We start from the raw sequence: 5,995 nt of genomic DNA, 5'->3' as shown, positions 1-5,995 counted from the left end.
AGTGAAAGAGGGCCGTAGTAGGGTGCTCCTATAGCGGGCATTAAAATCAGAATGACCGTTAAATGCATTTATGACCATATTTGTGTTTTTGGGTTACCAGATGCACGGTTTCAATCACCAGGTGCACGGCTCTATTTCCTCCTCCAGCACTTGTCAAACAGTCCATAAAGCACCCAGGACGGCCCTGAGTGAAAGAGGGCCGTAGTAGGGTGCTCCTATAGCGGGCATTAAAATCAGAATGACCGTTAAATGCATTTATGACCATATTTGTGTTTTTGGGTTACCGCTTGTATAGCAATCAGTATCCATCGTGAAATTTCAAAGTGTCCATAATGCACTCAGGTCGCCCCCGACAGAGAGAGGGCCGTAGTAGGGTGTTTCCATAGCGGGCATTAATATCAGAATGACCCTTAAATGCATTTAGGACCATATTTGAATTTTTGGGTTACCAGATGCACGTTTTCAATCACCAGGTGCACGGTTTCAATCACCAGGTGCACGGCTCTATTTCCTCCTCCAGCACTTGTCAAACAGTCCATAAAGCACCCAGGACGGCCCTGAGTGAAAGAGGGCCGTAGTAGGGTGCTCCTATAGCGGGCATTAAAATCAGAATGACCGTTAAATGCATTTATGACCATATTTGTGTTTTTGGGTTACCGCTTGTATAGCAATCAGTATCCATCGTGAAATTTCAAAGTGTCCATAATGCACTCAGGTCGCCCCCGACAGAGAGAGGGCCGTAGTAGGGTGTTTCCATAGCGGGCATTAATATCAGAATGACCCTTAAATGCATTTAGGACCATATTTGAATTTTTGGGTTACCAGATGCACGTTTTCAATCACCAGGTGCACGGTTTCAATCACCAGGTGCACGGCTCTATTTCCTCCTCCAGCACTTGTCAAACAGTCCATAAAGCACCCAGGACGGCCCTGAGTGAAAGAGGGCCGTAGTAGGGTGCTCCTATAGCGGGCATTAAAATCAGAATGACCGTTAAATGCATTTATGACCATATTTGTGTTTTTGGGTTACCAGATGCACGGTTTCAATCACCAGGTGCACGGCTCTATTTCCTCCTCCAGCACTTGTCAAACAGTCCATAAAGCACCCAGGACGGCCCTGAGTGAAAGAGGGCCGTAGTAGGGTGCTCCTATAGCGGGCATTAAAATCAGAATGACCGTTAAATGCATTTATGACCATATTTGTGTTTTTGGGTTACCGCTTGTATAGCAATCAGTATCCATCGTGAAATTTCAAAGTGTCCATAATGCACTCAGGTCGCCCCCGACAGAGAGAGGGCCGTAGTAGGGTGTTTCCATAGCGGGCATTAATATCAGAATGACCCTTAAATGCATTTAGGACCATATTTGAATTTTTGGGTTACCAGATGCACGTTTTCAATCACCAGGTGCACGGTTTCAATCACCAGGTGCACGGCTCTATTTCCTCCTCCAGCACTTGTCAAACAGTCCATAAAGCACCCAGGACGGCCCTGAGTGAAAGAGGGCCGTAGTAGGGTGCTCCTATAGCGGGCATTAAAATCAGAATGACCGTTAAATGCATTTATGACCATATTTGTGTTTTTGGGTTACCAGATGCACGGTTTCAATCACCAGGTGCACGGCTCTATTTCCTCCTCCAGCACTTGTCAAACAGTCCATAAAGCACCCAGGACGGCCCTGAGTGAAAGAGGGCCGTAGTAGGGTGCTCCTATAGCGGGCATTAAAATCAGAATGACCGTTAAATGCATTTATGACCATATTTGTGTTTTTGGGTTACCGCTTGTATAGCAATCAGTATCCATCGTGAAATTTCAAAGTGTCCATAATGCACTCAGGTCGCCCCCGACAGAGAGAGGGCCGTAGTAGGGTGTTTCCATAGCGGGCATTAATATCAGAATGACCCTTAAATGCATTTAGGACCATATTTGAATTTTTGGGTTACCAGATGCACGTTTTCAATCACCAGGTGCACGGTTTCAATCACCAGGTGCACGGCTCTATTTCCTCCTCCAGCACTTGTCAAACAGTCCATAAAGCACCCAGGACGGCCCTGAGTGAAAGAGGGCCGTAGTAGGGTGCTCCTATAGCGGGCATTAAAATCAGAATGACCGTTAAATGCATTTATGACCATATTTGTGTTTTTGGGTTACCAGATGCACGGTTTCAATCACCAGGTGCACGGCTCTATTTCCTCCTCCAGCACTTGTCAAACAGTCCATAAAGCACCCAGGACGGCCCTGAGTGAAAGAGGGCCGTAGTAGGGTGCTCCTATAGCGGGCATTAAAATCAGAATGACCGTTAAATGCATTTATGACCATATTTGTGTTTTTGGGTTACCAGATGCACGGTTTCAATCACCAGGTGCACGGCTCTATTTCCTCCTCCAGCACTTGTCAAACAGTCCATAAAGCACCCAGGACGGCCCTGAGTGAAAGAGGGCCGTAGTAGGGTGCTCCTATAGCGGGCATTAAAATCAGAATGACCGTTAAATGCATTTATGACCATATTTGTGTTTTTGGGTTACCGCTTGTATAGCAATCAGTATCCATCGTGAAATTTCAAAGTGTCCATAATGCACTCAGGTCGCCCCCGACAGAGAGAGGGCCGTAGTAGGGTGTTTCCATAGCGGGCATTAATATCAGAATGACCCTTAAATGCATTTAGGACCATATTTGAATTTTTGGGTTACCAGATGCACGTTTTCAATCACCAGGTGCACGGTTTCAATCACCAGGTGCACGGCTCTATTTCCTCCTCCAGCACTTGTCAAACAGTCCATAAAGCACCCAGGACGGCCCTGAGTGAAAGAGGGCCGTAGTAGGGTGCTCCTATAGCGGGCATTAAAATCAGAATGACCGTTAAATGCATTTATGACCATATTTGTGTTTTTGGGTTACCAGATGCACGGTTTCAATCACCAGGTGCACGGCTCTATTTCCTCCTCCAGCACTTGTCAAACAGTCCATAAAGCACCCAGGACGGCCCTGAGTGAAAGAGGGCCGTAGTAGGGTGCTCCTATAGCGGGCATTAAAATCAGAATGACCGTTAAATGCATTTATGACCATATTTGTGTTTTTGGGTTACCGCTTGTATAGCAATCAGTATCCATCGTGAAATTTCAAAGTGTCCATAATGCACTCAGGTCGCCCCCGACAGAGAGAGGGCCGTAGTAGGGTGTTTCCATAGCGGGCATTAATATCAGAATGACCCTTAAATGCATTTAGGACCATATTTGAATTTTTGGGTTACCAGATGCACGTTTTCAATCACCAGGTGCACGGTTTCAATCACCAGGTGCACGGCTCTATTTCCTCCTCCAGCACTTGTCAAACAGTCCATAAAGCACCCAGGACGGCCCTGAGTGAAAGAGGGCCGTAGTAGGGTGCTCCTATAGCGGGCATTAAAATCAGAATGACCGTTAAATGCATTTATGACCATATTTGTGTTTTTGGGTTACCAGATGCACGGTTTCAATCACCAGGTGCACGGCTCTATTTCCTCCTCCAGCACTTGTCAAACAGTCCATAAAGCACCCAGGACGGCCCTGAGTGAAAGAGGGCCGTAGTAGGGTGCTCCTATAGCGGGCATTAAAATCAGAATGACCGTTAAATGCATTTATGACCATATTTGTGTTTTTGGGTTACCAGATGCACGGTTTCAATCACCAGGTGCACGGCTCTATTTCCTCCTCCAGCACTTGTCAAACAGTCCATAAAGCACCCAGGACGGCCCTGAGTGAAAGAGGGCCGTAGTAGGGTGCTCCTATAGCGGGCATTAAAATCAGAATGACCGTTAAATGCATTTATGACCATATTTGTGTTTTTGGGTTACCGCTTCAATAGCAATCAGTATCCATCGTGCAATTTCAAAGTGTCCATAATGCACTCAGGTCGCCCCCGACAGAGAGAGGGCCGTAGTAGGGTGCTCCTATAGCGGGCATTAAAATCAGAATGACCGTTAAATGCATTTATGACCATATTTGAATTTTTGGGTTACCGCACGTTTTCAATCACCAATCAGTATCCATCGTGAAATTTCAAAGTGTCCATAATGCACTCAGGTCGCCCCCGAGTGAGAGAGGGCCGTAGTAGGGTGCTCCATAGCGGGCATTAATATCAGAATGACCCTTAAATGCATTTATGACCATATTTGAATTTTGGGTTACCAGATGCACGTCAATCACCAGGTGCACGGTTTCAATCACCAGGTGCACGGCTCTATTTCCTCCTCCAGCACTTGTCAAACAGTCCATAAAGCACCCAGGACGGCCCTGAGTGAAAGAGGGCCGTAGTAGGGTGCTCCTATAGCGGGCATTAAAATCAGAATGACCGTTAAATGCATTTATGACCATATTTGTGTTTTTGGGTTACCAGATGCACGGTTTCAATCACCAGGTGCACGGCTCTATTTCCTCCTCCAGCACTTGTCAAACAGTCCATAAAGCACCCAGGACGGCCCTGAGTGAAAGAGGGCCGTAGTAGGGTGCTCCTATAGCGGGCATTAAAATCAGAATGACCGTTAAATGCATTTATGACCATATTTGTGTTTTTGGGTTACCGCTTGTATAGCAATCAGTATCCATCGTGAAATTTCAAAGTGTCCATAATGCACTCAGGTCGCCCCCGACAGAGAGAGGGCCGTAGTAGGGTGTTTCCATAGCGGGCATTAATATCAGAATGACCCTTAAATGCATTTAGGACCATATTTGAATTTTGGGTTACCAGATGCACGTTTTCAATCACCAGGTGCACGGTTTCAATCCTGTCTCTTATACACATGGTGCACGGCTCTATTTCCTCCTCCAGCACTTGTCAAACAGTCCATAAAGCACCCAGGACGGCCCTGAGTGAAAGAGGGCCGTAGTAGGGTGCTCCTATAGCGGGCATTAAAATCAGAATGACCGTTAAATGCATTTATGACCATATTTGTGTTTTTGGGTTACCAGATGCACGGTTTCAATCACCAGGTGCACGGCTCTATTTCCTCCTCCAGCACTTGTCAAACAGTCCATAAAGCACCCAGGACGGCCCTGAGTGAAAGAGGGCCGTAGTAGGGTGCTCCTATAGCGGGCATTAAAATCAGAATGACCGTTAAATGCATTTATGACCATATTTGTGTTTTTGGGTTACCGCTTGTATAGCAATCAGTATCCATCGTGAAATTTCAAAGTGTCCATAATGCACTCAGGTCGCCCCCGACAGAGAGAGGGCCGTAGTAGGGTGTTTCCATAGCGGGCATTAATATCAGAATGACCCTTAAATGCATTTAGGACCATATTTGAATTTTTGGGTTACCAGATGCACGTTTTCAATCACCAGGTGCACGGTTTCAATCACCAGGTGCACGGCTCTATTTCCTCCTCCAGCACTTGTCAAACAGTCCATAAAGCACCCAGGACGGCCCTGAGTGAAAGAGGGCCGTAGTAGGGTGCTCCTATAGCGGGCATTAAAATCAGAATGACCGTTAAATGCATTTATGACCATATTTGTGTTTTTGGGTTACCAGATGCACGGTTTCAATCACCAGGTGCACGGCTCTATTTCCTCCTCCAGCACTTGTCAAACAGTCCATAAAGCACCCAGGACGGCCCTGAGTGAAAGAGGGCCGTAGTAGGGTGCTCCTATAGCGGGCATTAAAATCAGAATGACCGTTAAATGCATTTATGACCATATTTGTGTTTTTGGGTTACCGCTTGTATAGCAATCAGTATCCATCGTGAAATTTCAAAGTGTCCATAATGCACTCAGGTCGCCCCGACAGAGAGAGGGCCGTAGTAGGGTGTTTCCATAGCGGGCATTAATATCAGAATGACCCTTAAATGCATTTAGGACCATATTTGAATTTTTGGGTTACCAGATGCACGTTTCAATCACCAGGTGCACGGTTTCAATCACCAGGTGCACGGCTCTATTTCCTCCTCCAGCACTTGTCAAACAGTCCATAAAGCACCCAGGACGGCCCTGAGTGAAAGAGGGCCGTAGTAGGGTGCTCCTAT

Source organism: Oncorhynchus kisutch, unplaced genomic scaffold (genome assembly GCF_002021735.2).
Source record: "Oncorhynchus kisutch isolate 150728-3 unplaced genomic scaffold, Okis_V2 scaffold383, whole genome shotgun sequence".
Taxonomy (NCBI): Eukaryota; Metazoa; Chordata; class Actinopteri; order Salmoniformes; family Salmonidae; genus Oncorhynchus; species Oncorhynchus kisutch.
The sequence above is the reverse complement of the archived record's forward strand: the minus strand, read 5'-3'. Positions refer to the sequence as shown.